Consider the following 20,606-nt stretch of genomic DNA (forward strand, 5'->3'; position numbering starts at 1 on the left):
GATCCAATGGCCGGGATAATTCGATAGGTTTGATCTAGGGACGTTGGATCTGTCTTTTTTAATTTTGGAAATTAGTTTATATTAGATAGAAATAAAAAATACAAAACGGTGCCGTTTAGATTAGTGATCGTGCGACGTCGCTTTAGCTATAGAGGAGTGAACGGTCGAGATCGAGTCCGAAGTCAATCGTGGCCGTCCGAAGTTTCAAATGAAATGACGTCGTTTAGGGTAAATGAGATTGAACAGTTCAGATTAAGTCTAGAACAAATCATGGCCGTTTAAGGCTTACGTGGATGCGGTGTCGTTTTAAAGGTGAAGCCAGAAGTGTCGTCGTTTAGCCTTTAGATAAAATAGACGGCCCGGATCGTGTCTTAGGATTTAATCGTGGCCGTCGGTTCAATAGTCGAATACGGTGTCGTTTTGGCGGAGAGTATCCGACACGGTGTCGTTTTGAATAGGGCGAGCCGACGGTTGAGATCAAATCTGAGATTGATCTCGGCCGTCCATTCTATTTTAGTATATTCAGAATATTAGAGAATAGAAAATAAAAATTAGAAAAATACGTATACGGCACCGTTTAGTGTGTAGGCGGTTCGCAAGTGGGTCTGAGGGTGGTCGGATCGGGTTGACCGGCCGTTGACCGGTTTGACCCGGTCCAAAATATTAATAAAAAATAATAAAAAGTAATAAAAAAATAATAAGAAATTTCCAAAAATCCAAAAAAATTACAAAAATACTTAGAAAATTCATAAAAATTCCCAGATTTTCCCAAAAAAATTTCTTAAAATTTGTAGATCGATTCGGGACTCATAAAGTCTGGATCGAGAATTTTGAGACTTCGAGGGTCGATCCGTGTTGATCCGGAAAATCCCCACGTGTTTTAGAAAAATAAATAAAAAATTCAAAAAAATTAGAAAAATTAGAAAAATTCCATAAAATCACAAAAAATGGGAAATGGTCACATTCAACTGGCCCAATCCCGATTTTGTGATTTTCGGGTCCCAAACCCCAAAAATGACCATTCTACCTTCCGGGCCTTTCACTCCAAATTTTCCCAAACCATCCCCGGAACCCGAACTCGATATTTACGTGGGTCGATAGGGCCATTTTAGGTATGTCTGTATGATTGATTGATTCGATTGATTTTGATTGTCTTGATTGCACTTTTAATTTTTCTGATTGTGATTGATAGGAATAGTAAAATTCCCGTCCGCATGAACACCTAGAACCGTTAGAACCTACCTCACCCGATATCGCATCTACATGAACTCGTAGGTTAGAAAATCACTCAACATCGGTAACCGAAAGGACGTCGATGAAAATCTCGACGTAACCAAGTCCCCGGACCCAAAAATCTCTGGTTTTCGCGGAACCGAACGATTTCACCCGACCGCTCGGTAGGGTTTTCCGATCATACCCTCCAATAAATTGATCGATGGCGACTCCAAAATTGCATGTACACATTGCACATTCCACCCGACTACACTAAGGTCGATATTCGATATAAATTTTACCCGACATCGAGTAATGGGTCTTGGGAGAGACCCGTGATCCCGAAAGATCCCGCGGACAACCGGGGTCATACATACATTATAAAAAAAGGAGGATCGGCTCGTTAGCCCTACTCGCCCGCCGGGAAGGAGATTTCCGACGGAGGGTCGCGACAGTTGACACACCAAGCAAGTTTTTACGTAAGCTTCAACGTCGTCTCGGAGTTGTGGCCAGAAGTAACGATCCTCCACGAGCGCCAGCATGCGATGGATCCCTGGATGACCCGCCCACGACGTGTCATGGCATTCGCGGAGTACCTCCCGCCTTAGGTTCCCATGGAGCGGCACGTATAATCGCCGTCCCTTGGTGTAGAGGAGGTCGTCATCACACCAAAATCTCCTCGTCTTGCCCGCCCGGGTGTATCCGAGGATGGCTCTTGCCGTCGGATCATGCGTTAACCCCTCCTTGATCCGCTCGGTCCGTGGACAATTTGGCCGGCTTGTTACAGCCGCGAGTTCCGCCTTACGACTTAGGGCATTGGCCACCGAGTTGGCCTTCCCCGGTTTATACTCGAGCACATAGTCGAACTTCGCCGGAAAGTCTTGCCATCGAGCTTGCTTCGGGCTCAACTTCTTTTGGGTCTGAAAGTAGCTCGTGGCTACGTTGTCGGTCCGCACCACGAATCGAGAGCCCGGGAGGTAGTGACGCTAAGTGCGTAAGCAATGCACAACGGCCATGATCTCCTTCTCTTGCACCGTATAGCGTCGCTCGGTGTCGTCCAATTTTCGAGACTCGAAGGCTACCGGGTGTCCCTCCCGCATCAGCACACCACCAATAGCAAAATCGGAGGCATCGGTCTCTACCTCGTACGCCTTGGCATGGTCGGGCAGCACCAACACGGGTTCTTTAACCATCGCCCGCTTCAACCGATCGAATGCCGTTTGGCACTTCGCCGTCCATTCCCACGGCCGGTTCTTCTTCAGCATGTCCATGAGTGGCACGGCTATCTCTGAGTAGGCACGAATGAACCGGCGATAGTAATTCGCCAACCCCAAGAAGGATCTCAGCTCCGGCACCTTCGTGGGAGGCTCCCACTCAACAATAGCCTGAATCTTAGCCAGGTCCATCCGCACACGTCCCTCTCCAACGATGTACCCCAAGAATGGAACCCGCCTTTGTGCGAAGACACACTTCTCTTTCTTCACGTACGGTTCGTTCTCCCTCGGAACTTGGAAGACACGCTCGAGGTGTTCAACGTGCTCCTCGAGCGTTCGGCTATAAATCACAATATCGTCTAGGTACACAACCACAAATTGATCAAGGAACGGTTGTAGTACCTTTTTCATCAAGGTGCAGAATGTGGCCGGAGCGTTTGTCAAGCCGAACGGCATGACCAGGAACTCGTAGGCGCCATACCGAGTCACACAAACGGTCTTTGGTTCGTCCCCTCTCGCGATCCTCACTTGGTAGTATCCCGACCGCAAATTCAGCTTGGTGAACCACCTCGCACTCCCAAGCTGGTCGAACAAGTCTGCGATGAGTGGAATGGGGTACTTGTTCTTGATTGTCAACTTGTTCAACGCCCGATAGTCGATGCACATGCGAAGGGACCCGTCATGTTTCTTTTGGAACAGCACCGGGGCGCCGAATGGGGATTTTGACGGTCCAACATAGCCGACGTAGAGTAACTCCTTGAGTTGCCTCCTCATTTCCTCAAGTTCGGGCGGAGCCATACGGTACGACACCATGGCTGGGGTGTCGCGACCCTCGATCTCGACGGCGGGAGATCGTGGGCTAATGGGTCGCCCTTCCGGCCCGGTGGCGTGTGGACCTTCGGACGCGAGCCCCTCCCAAGGCCCATTACCCAAATCGCGGCGGAGAATAAAATCGAGTCGACCTTTCGGTGTGGTCTAGTGGCATGTGCTACGTGTGCATGCCTCGGAGTCGCCACCAATCGTTTCGTGGAAGGTACGATTGGAAACCCTATCGAATAGTCGGGAGTTTCTATTCGATTCTGCGAGAACCAGAGAAATGGGTTCGGGGACTTAGTTACGTCAATTATCTTAATTGACGCCCTTTCGGTACCTAAGTTGAATGAATTTTTCTAATCTCGGATTTCATGCGGACGAGTGGGGTACGGATCCTAATCTAGGAGTTCATACGGATGGGAGTGACTATCTTAGCAATCACAATCAATTAAAGTAAATGCGCAAATCAAGGAATCCATAACATGCGGATAAATCGCATCAAATCGGTGTGGCATTCCTAGTATAGCCCTATTGGCTTAGAGAAGGGACATTCAAAGCATAGGAGGGGATCAAGAGTGATTTGGAAGCGATTCGCCCATGAGGGGCAAAATCGTAATTTTGAAAAAATTTGGGGACGATTTGCCAAAAAGGGCAAAATCGTCATTTCGAAAGAGATTCGGAATGAGAAATGTTGAAAATAGGATTGGCCACCTAAACCGACCCATTTTCTAATTTCCGACATTTTTTTGGAAGTCCACGGGAATTTTTTGAGACAAATTACCCCTAAAGGGTAAAATTGTCATTTTTTTTGGAAAGATCGGGAGGAGAAATCTCTAAAATAGGATTGGCCAGTTGATTGTGGCCATTCCTCAATTTTTGAGAATTTTTGGAATTTTTGGGAATTTTCTACAATTTTTCCTAATTTTTTTTTTTATTTTTTTAATGATTTTTTCGATTTTTTCGATTTTTTTTTTATCGGGTCAACCCGGTCAATGGACCGAGTCAACCCGGTCCACGGACCGGTCAGTCCAGTCCGGACCCGCGTCCGGACCGGGGTTCGCCAAAACGGCGCCGTTTGGGTCTCGGCGCGCGCAAAATTTCGAAATCCCGCCCAAAAATTGATCTACGCTTAGGATTGTGCCACGTGGCGCAAGAAGGACGGTCATATCCGTCGACTAGAATCAACGGTCCAGATTGGAATGAGACTTAATCCCTGCCGTCCAATCTAATTACCAAAATTGACGGTCCGGATCGCGAGGTGAGACCAATAGTGACCGTCCGATCTTAACCGGCGATCAACGGTCCGGATCAAATAACGAGATCAAATCTCAACCGTTCGATCTAACTATTTTTATTTTTCTGAAAATGATTTTTATTTAATATTCGAAAATTCGATCCAACGATCAGAGTGGTGACACGCGGCCAAACCTGGGCCGCGCGATCACAAAATTCGGATTTTTATTTTTCGAAAAAGGAATAATTTCGAAAAATGATTTTTATTTTTCAAAAATTCGGGATCCCGACACGTGGCCTATCTTAGGCCGTCGGATCATTTTTTATTTTCGGTTATAACGAACTTGCCGACGTAGCAGCCACGTGGCCGCCACGTCGGCGACACCTGGACGTTGACCGGTCAACTTTCGTTGACCGGTCAACGTATTCGCCGAAGAAGATGATCGGCGCCGGCGAACCTCGCCGGCGCCTCGCCGGAAGTCGATTCCGACGCCTAAACCACCTCCAAACTTCGCGATTTTCCTCTCAATCGACTCCTCATGACCTCCGAAACAACATATATCAGTCAGGTGTCTATATTCATCCTACAACTATGAAAACCAAAGGCCACCGAACATCCATGTCCGGCGAACTTCGAACATCCGAACTAACGGGATTTTCTCGGTTGAAACTTCAAACTAAACTACCTATCATCATCCATTGAAGTGTAGGATACTCACCTGAAGGTTTCACAGCTTTGATTTGAGCCAGCGAGCTCGCGAGCTCGGGATAGGCGACTGGATTACGGGATCAACTCGGGGGGGTTTTCATGCATAAAAATCACAGATAAAGCACCAAAACAGTTTGAGAAAGATTACAGGAACGTTTCTAGTCAAGATGCAAATGAAAACGATGATCTATTAGAACCGCGCTACAGGAAACCGAATCGGGAAAACGGCGAGGATGCTCACCTGTTTCGAGCTTGATGGCGACGGTAGGAGGCTTCAAACTCTTCGCGAGACCAAGAGGACTCGAATGATGCTATCGGCGAAGGAAGACGTCGCCCGAACCGGCCGGCGACAAAGCTTTGAGCTCTCGGTGCTCCTCTCTCTAATGGCGTCCCTCCCCTCTTCCTGTTCGCTCTCCAAAAAAAAAAAAAAATCCTCCCCGCGAGTACGCTCCTCCTCTTTTTTGTTAATCTCCCGTGCTCCTCCCTAACCGCCTTTCCTTCTAGATTCTTCTCGAAGGTTCCTGTTCGTTGAAGATAGCCGTTCGAAAAACGGCTTTTTTTTCTCTAATTTGCGCCTGTGAACACTTGGGGAAGACAATGAACAGTGCCGGGTCTCCGGGTCGGATCTGCCCGACTCGGCGGACCCGGTTCTTTCAAAGAAATGCCAAATCGAAGTAGCAATTGACATTTTTTTACGAAATTGATGCCAAAAATCATTTTCCCAACATGGATTCCCTCTGCAAAGGTGATTTTCATGAAAAATTTCTTTGAAATTGAGTGAAAACCCCAAATATTGAGTAGGATCCGAAATTGATTTTTGCAAAATTGGAGTCCTTAATGAAAGAATTATCCTCAATTGAGCCTACCATTAGATTCATAAGGTCAAAAACTGTAGGATAGGGGTCATAGGATTCCATGGGTGCCTCTTAGTAAGATTTAATTTTGAATTTGGCCTTCTAGGGACTAAAATGAAAGAATTTTTTGTGCAATTAAATCCCTAATGCCAAAATTGAGCAAATTAAGGCGCAATTGGATCAGAATGTGAAATGGAATACTAGAGAATCATGTCACAACCTTAATAGTAAAGAAAGAAAAATAAAATGACCCCAAATGGTATTTTTATGTCTAATTTGCGGGGTGCATTTGTAAAGGAACACACAGATCCGAAATGGAATTTTCAAACTTTAAGAGGTCAAAATGAAAAGGAAATTAAAGGAAAAATACTGACTATTTTTCTGTATTTTTGTGACCTCGAATGGTATTTTTTCTTGATTTTTTGGGTATTTTCTTATTTTCTGAAAAATATCAAAAAATGCGAAAAATATGAAAAATTATTTTTTGGTCAAAAATGGTTCCTTGAGCTTGGCCAAGGCTACCAAAGTTGATTTTGCAATTTTCTAATTTTTTGTGAATTTTTTATGAATTTTCAAAAATAAATCGAAAAATGATTGATTAAAAATCGGGTGTCAATATGGGGGTCGAGCATCGGGAACCGGTTCGATCCCGTGGTCGACTTCCCTCTTAGGCGGCAGCTTCTTGGGCAACTCGGGAGGCATCACGTCATCAAATAAGGCCAGCACCTTGTCTATCCCATCGGGCCATTGCTCTCGAGCATGTTCAGCATCATCGGTCACACGAGTTGCCAAGAGAGTCAACTCGCCCCTATGAACTCCCTTCGCCGGTTGCATCGCCGAAAGGGTCTTCTGGCTCCGCCCGGACTCACGCCGAACCGGGACCACACATTGACCGCGAGGGTCCAGCACACGGATGCTGTTGACACACGAGACCCGAAAGGCTTTGATCCCATCTAGGAATCCCAATCCGATGACAAGATCATAGTCGTCCATCGGAATTACCTCGATCGAATCCCCGCATTGAAAGGCTCCGAGTCAGATTTCTACGTCACGGGCCAATCCGGTCGTCTTGACTTCCTCCGAGTTTACCGTTTTGAGCCACCCGGTCCCTTCCTCAACCCGCAAGTCAAGTTTCTTAGCCGCTTCTTCCGACATGAACAAGTCGGATACGCCGGTGTCGATGAGCGCACTCATTTTCGCTCCACCAACCACCACATCAGCGAAAATGAGCCCTCTAGATGGGCCTGCCTCTTGCATGTTCATAGTGCTCAGGATTTTGAGGGAGCCGAGCCGAACTTCCTCCGTTGGTCGTTGTTGACACTCGAATTTTTAGTCAGTTTTCTTTAGTTTTATTTTCCAAAATTCATTAAAAATTCACAAAAAAAATAATAAAAATTGAAAAATCAACATTGGAAGCCTTGGCCAAGCTTAAGGAACCAATTGGGAACAAAAAATAATTTTTCATATTTTTCGCATTTTTTTAATATTTTAGGAAAATAGGAAAATACTTGAAAATTCATAAAAAAATACTTTTCGAGGTCACAAAAATACACAAAAATGTTCAATATTTTTCTTTTAATTCTATTTTCATATTGACCTCAAGAAAAATTGAAAATCAAGTTCAATTTTGGGTGTTTCTTCGTAACGCCTAAGGTTGAATTTGCATAAAAAATACCAATTGAGTCTTTTTATTTGCAATTTTTGCACATTTGGAGTCTAGACATTCAATTGTGGCCCCTTTGAACTTCAATTTGATCAATTGCACCCTAAATTGTGCGAATTGCACGAATTGCACAGAAATTTTTAAAAATTTTTTGCGATTTAGTCCCTCAATTTGCAATTTTTGAAATTACTTTCAATTGAGGAACTTTCTATACACAATTGGGCTACCCCTAAGGTTTTGACACATTTTGAATCGATTGGCATAGGTCTCATAGTCCAATTTTATCAATTAGACGTCCAATTGAGTTTTTCCCCAATTTGCCGATTTAGAAAAATTTGGGGATTTCATATAAATTGATGGGAAATTTTGGGTAAAATTGCATTTCTAGACAATATCCAGCCCCCTAAGTCCAATTTTGAGGTTTAATTTCAAAAATTCACAGTCCATTTTGGTTAATTTTGAAAATTTGGGAAAGTTCACTGTTCGAACCGGTTCGGGCCGGTCTGACCGCCGGTCGGACCGGTCGAACCGTCCCAAGACTGTGTCTTCTTCCTCACGGAATGACTCGCGCAAATGAACAGTTCTTGGATGAATTTTGACGAACAAATTGGCAAGGCAATCGATGATAATCGAGTCAATTGACTCGGGCGTTTTGTTCCTCGGGCGATCACGCGTCGATTGAGCCCGACTTCGAGGACAATGGTCGCCGGAGGAGCACCGGCGGAGCAATCAAACCTACGGCAACACAGAAAGTCAACATTCAGCAAATTAAGTGCAATTCACGTGTAATTGACATCGCCGGAGTGCCAAACGGAGCTGGACGGAATTCTATTCCGTTCCGGTCTCCGTCCAACTCACTTCGCAAGCTTGGGCACGTGCGAAGTGAGTCGGTGAATCATCACCGTGCGCGCCCAAAATTCAAAAGGGGAGTATAAAAGGAACGAGAAGATTCCGGACTAAGAGGAGGCTCATTTCGCTCGCACTCATAACGGAATAGAGAGAGAAAGAGAGAGAAGTAGAGAGAGAGACTCTGAGCGATACCTTCGCCGGAGCTTCGAACCGGAGCCGTACGTCTTCGGCCCAATCGATTCAGGCCAAATCGAGGCCTCGCACCACCACCGGAAGTTCACCGGAGTCCAGGAGAGGCGATCGGCACGGCTCAATCGTCTTCAAGCTTCCAAAGCTGGTGAGTCGAGCCTCACTTCCTTCCACTGTGCATTAATGGCATCGCATTGTTCCGAACATGATTCTTTAAATTGTTGTGTGCGTTTTGCTCCCCGAACTTCACCGACCGCGATCGTATCCTTTTCCCGCATCGATTCCGCTTGAATACCTCGAGTCAAACCGTCGACACATCTCGGTCCGGCCGGACTTCGGCCAGGCTATTTTAGCAACTGCGGGTTCGATTCGAACCCGAGGTAAGTGTTCTGAACTTACCTTGAATATTTTTGAAGCTTGAATTAGGTTGTTATGCTCTGATTTATGAGATTGTGTTCCGTGAAATCAATTCTGTGCAAGCTCGATCGACGTTGATTCCGTGAATGATTTGGTTTGATTTTCATATATGTTGATCTAGTGAATGAGATGATTCGAGCGGCGGTGGTTTCGAGTCGATCCGGCGAGATCTCACCGTTGGATCTCGCCGGAGCCCCTCGGCCGTCCATTCGCTCGCGGGCGCGAGGAAGAAGACGAGTTGAGGTGGCGATCAACAGGTCAACAAGTCTGACGTGGCGAGCCGGGATTAGTCCGGCTCAGATCTGAGTCGCCTCGCCCGTTGAGCGAGCTGGCCGACTGGGATCAAATCGACGGTCGAGAAAATTAGGCTAGTTTGATTCTCGACCGTCCGATTAGGATTTTGTTAGTTTATATATATTAGGTAGAAATTCAAAAAAAAATACAAAACGGTGCCGTTTAGATTAGGCAATGCGGCGTCGTTTTGGGTTCAAAAAGAATAGACGGTCCAGATTAGGTCTAGGTTAGATCGTGGCCGTTTATTAGTATAGATGATACGGTGTCGTTTTAGCGTTAAGTAAGACGAATGGCTCGGATCTAAGCTAGGGTTAATCGCAGCCGTTCATCGTACCAAATGAAATGTCGTCGTTTTGCTTTAAGAGAGAGTAGACGGCCCAGATTGAGTCATAGATTGCATCGTGACCGTCCGTTCGTTTCACGGTGATACGGCGTCGTTTTGTCTAGTAGAGGACTGACGGTTGAGATTGATTCATCGATTGATCTCGGCCGTCCATTCATTTTAGTATATTCGGATATTAGGAAAATGATTTTAGAAAATTCAAAAAATAGGATAAATACGTATACGGTGTCGTTTGTACGTAGAGCGGGTCCGCGAGCGGTCGGACCGGCTTGACCGGTTTGACCCGGTCCGGTTTATTAATAAAAAATAATAAAAAAATAAAAAAGAAATTTCCAAAAATTCAAAAAAATTGTAAAAATACTTAGAAAATTCATAAAAATTCCCGGATTTTCATAAAAAAATTCTAAAAATTCTTAGATCGATTCGGGACTCATAAAGTCTGGATCGAAAATTTTTGAGACTTCGAGGGTTGATTCAAATCGATCCGGAAAATTTCCAATATTTTTGAAAAATAAATAAAAATTCCAAAAAATAGGAAAAATTAGAAAAATTCCATAAAATCACAAAAAATGGGAAATGGCCACTTTCAACTGGCTCGACCCCAATTTTGTGATTTTCGGGTCCCGAACTCCCAAAAATGACCATTCTACCCTTCCGGGCCTTCCGCCCCAAATTCTTACCAAATCACCCCGACACCCAAAATTGATTTTTGTATGGGCTGATAGGGTCATTTTAGACATATCAAACCTTGATTGATTGATTTGTCTGCTTGTAATGATTTTGATTGCGCATTAATTGTTTTTTCGATTGTGATTGATTAGGATAGAAAATTCCCATCCGCATAAAAACTTAGAATTGTTAGGGCCTACCTCACCCGATATTACATCTGTATGAATTCTTAGGTTAGAAAAACAATCAACATCGGTAACCGAAAGGGCGTCAAATATGAAATTTGGCGTAACCAAGTCCCCGGACCCAATCTCTGGTTTTCACGGAACCGAACGGTTTCTCCCGACCGCTCGGTAAGGTTTTCCGATCGTACATTCCAATAAATCGATCGGTGGCGACTCCAAATTGCATGTACACATCGCACATGCCACCCGACCACACAAGATCAATTTCGATATTCGATAAATTTTACCCGACATCGCGATTCGAGTAATGGGTCTTGGGAGGGATCCGCGATCCTAGAAAATACCCCGCCGACAACCGGGGTTATAAAAATTAAGGGATCGGCTCGTTAGCCCTATTCCGCCCGGAAAAAAAATTTCCGGAGAGGGTCGCGACAGTCATCCCTCGTCCCGTGGCTCGTCGGCGGCCTTTCCTTTTTCCACCGTCTTCAAGGCCGCCACCTTGCCCTAGTTCGGGCAATCCCGGGCAAAGTGAGGGCCCGAGCACTTAAAGCACTCAAGCTTATTGCTCTTCGCTTGACTCGACTCAACTTGATCCCTCGAGTAAGTGGGTCGCGACTTGTTTGCCATCGATCGCTGTGGCCCGGCCCGATCACCTCCAACAGTAGTCTTGCCACTTCTAGGCTTCGGGTCCGGCTTATCCATCGAGTTGCCACGGTATTTGATGATTCCCTCGGCTACAGACAAGGCCGTCGCGAGCGTCGTCGCGTTCTACCGTTTGAGCTCCATCTTCACCCACGGCTTGAGGCCACCGATGAACCGGTAGTACGCCTCATTCTCGGACGGGGACGGTAATTGAAGCTTCAGTTCACAAAACTTCCTTATATACTCACGTATCTTGCCCATTTGCTCGAGATGCCTCGGCTCGTCGCGAGCTTCCTCCTCCACATAGGTGAGGTAGAATTGCTTCCGGAACTCCATTTCGAAGGACTCCCAAGTCACGATCGGTTCGGCTTCCCGATCAGCCTTCCGATTACGCCACCAAAGCAAGGCGTTACCATGCGGGTACATCGCGATGGTCTTTATCCGCCTAAGATCATCCATCTCTCCTCGGATGTCCAGGTACTCGTTCATTGAGTACAAGAAGTTGTCGACGTCCCTAGCCACTCTTGAGCCATGGAACTCCTTCGGCTTGGGCACCTCAACCCGAAGGTCGGCGTGCATGGTTGTCCCACCACTTGCACACGCCATCTCCAAGACAGCCATCTTGGTTCGTAGCTCGCCTACATCCGCACGCAAGGCTGCAATCATGGCTTCCGAGGCTTCCCGATGTTCATCCGTCTTGGTAGTGAGAGTACTCAGCAACTCGCCACGGAGCTCGGCCACCTCGTCCTTGGGATCGAGCACCTGGTCTCGCAACTCCTCCCGAGCCGTGGCTTCCTCCTCGTTGCTAGACTCCTCCTCGCTACCCTTGTCGGCACGAAGCTCGTCCATGGCTTGCTCAAGCCTGGACATGCGGGCCTCCATATCCCGTGTCATTCCCCTGGACACCCCACGTTCGCGCCGAGCTCGCGCGGGAGTAGGCTCAAGGGTCCGTCCGGCACGATCATCCCCAAATTGCTCGGACTCGTGCGTCGGATCAACAGCAGCACCACTCGCATCGCCTTGGCCTTTCGCCATTTCACCGAGAATCGAATCGCTACGATACCAAATGTCACGGGCTGGTTCAATCTTACGTTCCCCCGACACCGTGTGGCACTCAAGACACACTCTCGAGTCAGCCTCAACACAACCGCCACTCACCCACGCTCGGCTCACGCACACACTCGAACGCAAGATGGGAGAGAGAGTGAGGAGAAGCTTTTTCTCATTCAAAAATCTGAGTGTCAATTACAAGGGGTTCATGCCCCATATATACACAGGAGGGTCGGCCAAAATGGCCCCCACGAATCAATCGGTCCAATCCCGTCTACTGTTCGCCGGCCACTGTTCATGCCCGACGAACACTATTCATGTCGCCCGCCTCAACCCAGTCACCGCCCAGGTCAACCATCTCAATCCAATCATTATCCATGTCAGCTGCCAACTCCACCAGCCCACATCAGCTCGGTCACAAACTCACACCAACCGGTCGGATCACGTGGGTCGGTGGGCCCCGCACGAGTCCACGTCGGTCGCTAGCTGATCCGCCTGGCCGCCCGGGTCGAGCGGTGGTCGGGCGCCGATCGAGCGTTGGTCGAGCGCTGGTCGGGCGCGGCCGAGCGCCGGGTCGATCGTCGGTCAATCCCGCATCGGCCCCCGGTCATTCGTGGGATCGAGCGTCATGATCCGTGGATCGATCGTCCGGCCGTTCGTGGCTCATGGATCGATCCGTGGATCAGTCGCTTGATCGATCATCCGCTTGCCCGCTCGGCCGCTCGGCTCGGCCTATGCATCGTTCCTCATGATCCCTTGGATCGCTCGAGGGTCGGTCGTCTGACCGCCCGTCCGATCGAGCCACTCGATCCATGGATTGATCGCCTGGTCGATCAGCATAGCCCAGGGATTGATCCGCGGATCGATCACTCGATCGTCCGCTCGATCGCTCGGCACGATCCGCGGGTCGATCACCCGGTCGTGCGGGGTTGTTCTCCGCTCGGCCGCCAGCCTGCCCCGCACGATCCGTGTGTCGATCACCCGGTCGTGCGGGGTCGATCATGGATTGGCCGCTCGGCCACCCCGCACGATCCGCGGGTCAATCACCCGGTCGTGCGGGGTCGCTCATGGATCGGCCAGCCGGCCGTCCCGCACGATCCGCAAGTCGTCTTTGCCCGATCATGGGTCGATCCGCTGGCTGTCCCGGATCATGGAGTCGGTCATCCTTAGCTTCTTTAAGGCACGTTTCCTCATGATCCAAGGATTGATCGGTCGGTCGATCCAAGGGATGGATCGCGGTCGAATTTTCGTCAAAATTGAACGGACCGTGATACTAGTGTGTTAGATTTTATTGGAGAATGATTTTGACGGGGAGGATGCATCATCATCATCATCCATGGTCATTTACTCATTTGGAAGGTCATGGGTTCGGCGCATTATTAAATCTCTGGTCCCAGATATCACTTTCGATTCTTCAAGCCACGTGAGACCGGTTTCTAGCCGGTTCAACCATGGAAATGGCCTACAAGTTCGGCTTCGGGATCGAACCGCCGGCTCAACGTCAAGAAAATCACATGTGCGAGAGAGAGAGACAATAAATTTGACCCTTTCGTAGCTCAAACGCGTGCTAGTCTGACGATGTCATGGATGGCTTTCTGTTTTTGGCAGCGACCATTAGTGTCATCACGTTAGACATTTTTATTACTTTCGTAAAAAAAAAAAGACCAAATAAATGTAAAAAAAAAAAAAATCAGCTTTTGGAAGCTATTTTTTTGTGCCTTTTCTGTCTTGAGAAATGACCGAATGCGACTTGATTTGTCAAAAGCCTAAGAGGAAGAGGAAGAGGAAGACTGCGGCTTGGGCCCCGGTCAAATCTCCATCATCAATCACTCACGCTTTTCGTCTTTTCTGTTTTTATATTTAAACGCGCTGCTTCTTCTTCTTCTTCTTCTTCTTTTTTTAATCGAGTTATCGGATTAGCTTACGCGCACTTCAAAAAACAGTCGAAGTGCGTTCAATTGGCCCGAACACCTCGACTATTTCTCGGAAGAGATTAACTCAGCAACTCACAGCCATGATCCCTACTTAAATCACAGGTACTCAGTTAAGGAATAAAATTTGGGACCAGTGCGCCTAATCACACAATTTCAAATGCGCCCTAACTAACCGAGCCACCTATGAGTGGGTCGCTTCTTCTTCTTCTTCCTTTCTTTCTTCTTTTTTCATAGACTTCGGTTTTAGAAAAGTTTTAAACTCAGCGTTATTACTGAAATTTTCAAAATTCAGGCGTTTCTGTGTTGATTTTCTATCAACACAATAATTAAGGCTGATATAGTGATTTCCCAATTGAAAAATTAAAAGCCGTCCGATTTCCTTGGGAAATTAAAAATCCCACGGAGGAGATTTGTTGCAAATCACACGGAGTGGGAACCCGCGCTTCCTATGTTTCGTTTACAGCACACTATTGTCCTGTACTAAATAGTAAGTAAGAAATAATGTCTTGCTTTTATTAGTGCAATGTGTGCGTGTGTGTGTGTATATATATATATATATATATATATATATATATATATACACACGCTTAGCATTTAGAAGTTCATATCATTATTCGTAATATTAAAAAAGATTATAATCCGGTGCAGTCAAACATTATAATTTTTTAAAGAAATTATGGATAAAAAAAAATAGATAGATCATTTTTGTTGCTTCCAAACAAAACCGGACATAAATAAATTTAAACTGCATCTTATATAAAATTCAAAAGTGAAAAAGTACAACGTGACAACAAGGTTAAAAAGAAAAGAAAAGATATAACTAACATTGACACTTGGCAAATGTCATTTATCGAAGATTATCTTAAATAACTAATTTTTAATTTTGGCTGTAACCAAACACTATTTTTTTTTATTAGGAAATGCTTAAGTAAAGCTAAAACAAATCAAATAATTTCTTTTTTTTTGGGGGGGTGGGGGTGGGGTTGGTTGTTAGTATTTAAGATGAGAAAAAAGAACGAAAAAATTTGGCTGCTGTTCCTTCCGAACTCTTCCTCAGTTAGATCCCAACGGACCAAACGACAGGAATTCATAAAAGAGAAAAGATAAAACTTACTGCTGATTTTTAATAATAGGAAATGCTTTAAAGAAAATGAAAGTTTTGTAGATGAAACTTATTTCATCTGCCAGGGAAGTTGGATGGGGGTCAAATCTCTATGTGAATCTGTCCTCTTTGCAGCTCACCTGTTCTCCTCTCTTTGTTTAAAGAATAATTCATTCTCTTCCTCTGTGTTGAGCAAAATACACGAAAAAAGTTTCCTTCATAATTAATTGCATGGGTTGATAAACAACGCCACAAGCTGCGTGAATAATCGAATATTTTATAAGCAAATTGAGCACTTTATAATGAAAAGAAAAACCCTAAGGTACTAACGACTTAACATCAACATACTATGACCTAGATAATTTAAATAAGTAATTTAAAGGGCAAAAATGATGTTAACAAACCGGTGAGATTATGTCCTTTCTCTTTCTTAAGACATAGAAATCATGAAATAATTGTTTACTTTACTTAAAACATAATTTCATGATGCGTGAAGTTTTTTTCCAAAATGGATGACTAAAGTTGAATTAATAAAAACTGTTGAATTTGTTGCTTGCCATAAATTTTGTTCCGAACAAGAAGAAGAAAACTTTATAAGTAAATTGAACACTTTATAACGAAAAGAATACCTTAAAATACTGACTACTCAACATCAACATACTATGACCTAGATCATTTAAATAAGTAAATGTTGGAGCAACTCATGAAATGAAAAAAGAAAAACAGAAATATATATATCGTGGGATTCGACTCTTCCCCTACCAAGACCTCCGTTTCCCAATGTGGACAGATCTTCACATCTACTCTGGCAAGCAAAAGCCTGCAGTGCAACCAGAAAACCCTCTATATCTCTCATCTTCTCCCTCTTCCTCGTGATATCCCGTACTCCGTCTCTATAAAACTGAAAGCCCAAACCCCCTCATCTCTCTCGCTATCTCCTCCATCGTCCCTCATGGCACGGCGACGCAGAGGCCGTCCTCCTCCGGCATGTGAAGGAGAGGTGCCCGCCTCGCTTCCTGCTGCTCCGTCGAAGCCGCCGGAGTACTGGAGGAGCGTTTCTTCCTTATTGCGGGTCAATGAAACGGGGCTCTATCGGGAGGTAATAGAAATCGGAATGCATGCGATGGATCCCCAGAAGCTGGACGAATTGAAGGAGTCTTGGCGAGATTTGCGATTGAACGACCCTGAAGGCAAAACATGCTGCCCTAAAGGTAGAACAGGCGGTTTTGATAAGAGAACAGGCGGAAATCTTCCTAGAGTCTTATCGGCGGGCCAAGGCAGCATTTAAATAGGCTTGGGCTATACTTCATTTCTGTGGTTAAATTGCGAATGATTGTGGTTAGTTACACTGATTTTCGGGCTTCTGTGTCTGTCTTGAGTTGAAGTCTTCTGCGTGTATCCGCAATTTAAGCTTTGTAGTTGTAATGTACTTCTGATGCTGAAGCCGTATTTGATTGTTGCTCGTATCAGTCTATATCATTATATCGTAGCCCAATTTGGACGTGCAATACTTGTAAGTTCAAGTTGTATCCTCATGGAATACGCATTTACATTCCGTGGCAGCCCGATTTTTCTTCCCATTTATTGTTTACACTAAACGAAAAATGGAAAAAGAAAAGAAAAGAATCCAAAGCAATGGCAAGATTATGGGACGAATCAAAACGGAAAATATGACAAGTTGGGCATTAAATAAGTTAGGTATTATTCGGACGGAGTATTTCTAGCCTAAAAATCAACTGGGTGTCCCTGACTAAATCCATGATCTCCACATTTCTACTTTATCTATATTTCCCCTCACAAAACTTAGGCCATTTAAGGTAAATGCACGAGGCACCTCTTGCAGATCATTTAAAAAAAAAAAAAAACCTTTATCCCAAGCAGTTTTTCTAAGTCCATGTGGTCCCACAAGGCGGCCCTCTTGACTATATTTCCTTTTTTTTTAAAGCTCTGAAAAATTAAAGGGCAAAAATGCTGTTAACAAACCGGTGAGGTCACGTCCTTTTTCTTTCTTAAGACATAAAAATCATGAAATAATTGTTTATTTTACTTAAAATATGATTTCATGATGCATCAAGTTTTTCCAAAGTGGATGACTAAAGTTGAATTAATAAAAACTGTTGAATTGGTGGCTTGCCCAAAAGTTTGTTCACAACGAGAAGAAGAAAGCAGGATCTATCCATAAAAAGAATGTTTGCCTAATAAATTATTCACTTTTGGATTTGCGACCCCCTCGATCACCGCCCTGATTAGAGCAACTAAACGTGTTTATTTGTTTATCTTCCGATTAAAAACACTCAATTTTGTTGAATGCTGGTAATATCTATGCTCGTTTCGACGGAAAATATGCTCATACATGTCAGACCCTTAAGATAGAGGTGATCAATCTCCGAGTGATCCAATTCTCGACCTGAAATTAAAAACCAACCCTCTAGGTATGTATTCAGATTTCAAAAACTTTGGAATCGAGAATTGGACCGATCTGGAACCGGTTTCCGATTCTACCCGAAATTGGATGAATAAATGCCAGGCTGCCCACGAACGTTTCTATTTCTTCTTTAATTGTTGTATTAACTTATTCAAGAAAAAGGTTGGAAACCCACACGCTCTACTGCCTTTTTAAATCTTCATGGTGGAATCCATAAAAACATTCTATCTAGGCAAGTGTCTGTTGCTATTCTGCACGATTTATTGCTCAATTGCCTTCTGTTCATAATTTAATACAATAACTTTTCATTCTTTCAAAGCATGAGGAGTGAAACAAGTGAGACTTACCAAGCGTGCCGTAGATTGGAACTTGAAACACCATTCATTCTCTCCCTCTATGCTGAACTAAATACACGAACCCCATGAAACCAAATTCATTGAATATTTGACCAAAAGAATCATTAAATAAAACCCTCGAAGAAGAAAATGTGCATTCTCTATTAATGCAAGGGGTTGTTGAGGGAAATTGGAGATTATGGAAAGCATTATGGTGAACGATGGCTATCATTCTTCATGATTACACCCAAGTCTAGTCCAGTGATCACTCAAAAAACACCTAAATCGTACATTTAACTACGAACTTCATCATCTTCTTCCTCTTCCTTGGAGTATTGCCCTCGTTCTCTATAAAAACCAAAGCCCAAACACCCTCATCTCTCACTCACTCTTTATCATTTCTCGTGATCTCAAGACTCGGGAGGCGTCCGGAGCCGTCGAAGATGGGTCGGCACTTGTACTTTTCCGGCGGATCAATAGGACTGCCTCGAAGGGAAAGGCTCCGGTCTCCGCTTCTTCGAGTCGGCTCTCAATGTTCTCTATGGACTTTGAGGCAATGAGCTTTACGGGCCCGCGAAGAAGCAGAAACGGAGGCCTTCCTCTTCGAAGCAGCTCTCAGCAAAGCATTTATGTTCACCATCCTTCCGCTTCCTTGCATCGGTCGGTCTTGTACTCTTGCTTGAGCAATTTCTTCTGGAAACACTCACTCGCTCATTGATTTCTCTCAAACAAAAGAAAAACAACACTTTTGGCCTATCAGGACCCAAATTGCAGATCCTTGTTTTGCTCATTATACTGGCAATCATTCTCACTCAATTCTTTGCATGCAGATCAATGTAACTACTGTGAGTTCCTTCCAGCATAATACGCGACCGATGACTGCTACAAACTTCTCTGATTATTGTCCTACAACTTGTATTCCTTTTTTCTTTCTCTCGTGCAGGATGGGCTTTTGTGGCACAACCCAAAGGAATCACATGACATTATGCCACACTTTATCTTTTGAACTAACACTCAAAACATCATGATTTAATGAACATTACTCTTAGTCTTGCATTCAACTTTTAGGGTGCGCATGAAAACACTTCAGAAGCAGAATTTCTGCTTTAGAAGTGCTTCTGAAGCTGAAATCCGTTTGGTAAAGACACTTCAAAAGTGCTTCTGAAACTGAAATCCGTTTGGTAAAAATATTGACTTCTGGTAGGAATTTCTCCTTTCGAAAGAGATTTCTAGCTACGGTTGGATTTTTAGCCAACTTTGAGAAGTAAAAAATTTTTACTTCTCAGCTTTAGAAATCACTTCTTCGACTCCGTCGACCAATGCATGCCCGCCGGTCACCGACCAACGCTTGCCCGTCGGTCACCGACGGCCGCCGCTCGCCGGCCACCGCTCGCCGGCCGTCGCACGCACGCTGGCCACCGGCCGCCTCCGCTGCCACGGCCGCCGGTCGCTGCCACCAGTATTTGATTAAAAGTAGAAATTTCAGAAGTAGAAATTTCATCAAACGTCTTTTTTTTATCGGAAATCAACTTCTGAAACAAAAATAGAAAAATCAACTTCTGCTTCTGATGGAGAAGTTGAAAAATCAACTTCTGCTTCTGATGGAGAAGTTGAAAAATCAACTTCTGCTTCTGATGGTGTTTCAAAAGTAGAAGTGTTACCATGCGCGCCCTAACATTCCACGTGATTAAAAAGGGGGAGATCTTAACAAATAACGGCGGGAGAGAAGAAGCTACCGGGAAGAACGGGAATGGACGGCGGACATTTGCAGCCGGAGAGCATTGAAGAAGCGGCTGGTGGTCGATCTGGATTCTAGATGAGCATCGACTGAAAGTCAAAGCCCACCCCTCGCTCAGCTTGGGCTTCCGGCTACTGTATTTGTCACCAGCGACTCAAGAGTACATATAATTTCTTGTTTTTATTTTTGTTAGTTTGTTTAACCTAACGTGGTCAATATTTCTGTTATTTATTCCGTGGAAATTAATTATTTTTTATTTATTATGAAGATGGTGTTAACCGGAATTGATTCCAGCACATTTCATGATTGAGGCAATTTTGAGGGTTTTACTAACACAGAAAAAATTTTAAGGTATTAGTGCCACGGTGAGTACGGTTTGGAACAATTTTTTGTCACACGATATAAAGTTTGAGGTATTTGTGTTACAATGAACATAAGTGAGGGTCTTCAATGGTATCAACCGTCGAATATGTCCATGTTTACGCGATTTCTTGAAGAAAGTCAGGTAAAAAATAGGATTATGATTATTTTGCAGATATAAAATGCGCGAATCTTCGACCGATTTATCAAATTCTTTGTCCTTGTTTTAACATTTCGAAAATCAAATCCAAATAACACGAGCGTGGAAACCTTGCTACATGACAAACCCGATAAAAGGGATAGAAGGACCACCCATGTTGACATCTTTTGACGGTTGGCAAAAAAAGGGTCGAAATCGAATATGCTAGTCAGTTGT

General features: G+C 44.7%; 1 protein-coding gene across 2 annotated transcripts in view; it reads left to right on the forward strand.

Annotated features, from left to right (window-relative positions):
• The window catches only part of LOC115726796 (squalene synthase-like), a 117,685-nt gene that overhangs the window by 37,459 nt on the left and 59,620 nt on the right, over positions 1–20,606 (forward strand). The window lies entirely within an intron of this gene.

The sequence above is a fragment of the Rhodamnia argentea genome, chromosome 6 (assembly GCF_020921035.1).
Source record: "Rhodamnia argentea isolate NSW1041297 chromosome 6, ASM2092103v1, whole genome shotgun sequence".
Classification (NCBI taxonomy): domain Eukaryota; kingdom Viridiplantae; phylum Streptophyta; class Magnoliopsida; order Myrtales; family Myrtaceae; genus Rhodamnia; species Rhodamnia argentea.